Source organism: Lactuca sativa, chromosome 9 (genome assembly GCF_002870075.4).
Source record: "Lactuca sativa cultivar Salinas chromosome 9, Lsat_Salinas_v11, whole genome shotgun sequence".
Taxonomy (NCBI): Eukaryota; Viridiplantae; Streptophyta; class Magnoliopsida; order Asterales; family Asteraceae; genus Lactuca; species Lactuca sativa.
In genome coordinates this window covers 16,083,945-16,085,869 of record NC_056631.2, presented here as the reverse complement: position 1 = coordinate 16,085,869, position 1,925 = coordinate 16,083,945, and the positions used below count along the sequence as shown (strand labels likewise).

The 1,925-nt window shown below is 35.0% G+C and overlaps 1 pseudogene; it reads left to right on the top strand.

Moving 5' to 3' along the window:
- Positions 1-600: 600 nt before the first annotated feature.
- On the top strand, positions 601-1,527 carry LOC111885548 (uncharacterized; annotated as a pseudogene).
- The last annotated feature ends 398 nt before the right edge of the window (positions 1,528-1,925 follow it).

Here is a 1,925-nt window from a genome sequence, read left to right as displayed (position 1 = left end):
AACCCATTACAATTTTATGGAATTTTATTTTAAGAAAATGGAAATCCCTAAAAAATGACAAGTGGAAATAAAATTTCTAAAATTCTCACAAAATGACAAGTGTCAAAATGAAGGAGAAGATGACATGTGACAAAAAAACCTTCATGTATTAAACAGGATATATATATATATATATATATATATATATATATATATATATATATATATATATATATATATACACACACACACACACACAAATAAGAGAGAGAGAGAGCTAGATTCAAATGTTTCTAGCAACTATTATATGCATGAGTGCACTAATAGGAAATTAGGAAAAAATAAATAATTAAATAAATCATTTAAGGGTATTATAATAATCTTTGTATAGTTTATTATGGTAGATCAACAACAATTCCTTATATCACGGATGAAGCAAAGATAAATATAGAACATTAGCTCTAAATCGCCGCTTCCCACCACCCTTGTAGATTGATTTCACCATTTCTCTCTGTCTTCTCTATTTGTTCCATATTCAAGCCCTAAATCGATTGACGAAACGAATGATATGTGTATGGCTGTTACAATTGTTGAAAGAAAAAAGAGAGAATGAATGCAGATATGGGTCAGGTCCCAATTATACTACTACTCCACGGCTTCCCTGAGCTCTGGTACTCCTGGCGCCATCAGATCCTCTACCTCGCCGCCCATGGGTACCGAGCAGTCGCCCCTGACCCCCGTGGCTACGGAGACACCACCGGAGCACCTGTTGACGATCCTACCAAGTTCACTACACTTCACGTTGTCGGCGACATGGTCACACGCATCGCCGCTCTTAGTGTAGATAAGGTGTTTGTAGTTGGGCATGACTGGGTGCCATGATTGCTTGGAGCCTTTGTTTGTTTAGACCTGTAAAAGTTAAAGCCTTGGTCAATTTGAGCATTCACTTTGCCCCAAGAAACCCTCACCAGAAAATTGTAGAGATTCTTCGTGTTGCATAGATAGATTATCACTGCATTTGCCGATTTCAGGTAACATTTCTGCTGTAAGACTCTTACCGAAATTTTAAGAACTATATCTTGGTGTATAATTCATGAACCCAAGCGCAAAGAATATTTAAAATAACTTTCATTTAGTATTTTCCATGGTATAATATAATATAAATTGAGATAAAGGGTCGATTTTTTCTTCCCCGTTTACCTTTGTTGTAGGAACCAGGGGAAATAGAAGCTGTGTTTGCGAGTCTTGGAACCAAGAAGGTTTTTGAGAAATTCTTGACACATCGTGATCCTGATCCGTTTTATTTCCCTAGAGATAGTCCCTTTGGAGCTTTGTGTGAGACTCCTATCATATTGCCATCATGGTTATCCGAAGAAGATGTTGATTATTACACCAAAAAGTTCGAGCAAACTGGTTTCACATGAGGAATAAACTACTACCGATGTTTTGACATGTATACTTTTATCTATTCTTTATTTCTTTACTTGTTGAATTGAATAATTACTTATATTGTTGTTGTTGTTGTTCCTTTTCAGTTGTTGCACATAAAGTATAGTGAGAATTTCTTGTTTAATATGTTGGGAAAATGGAAGGAATCTAAATACTTTGGTCAATCTATTCCAGTTGGTGGTCTTGCTTATTATGTTACTGCACCTTCTCAAGGTAATGACTGACTCCATTCCATATTTACATTCCATTCCATTCACATTCCTTTATTTGTGATGATTTATTATTTTTTTGCATGTGAATATCATCATCAGCTTAGTTGATATGGCAGCAAATCCCTTCCATGCTCTCTCTCTCTCTCTCTCTCTCTCTCTCTCTCTCTCTCTTTTTTTAATATTTTAGTTAATTGAGTAATACTTAAAGGTTTGCAAACTTTAGCATTAAATGGTTTCAAACTTTATAATTTTTGATTTTCATCTACAGTAATATAACTTGTTTGC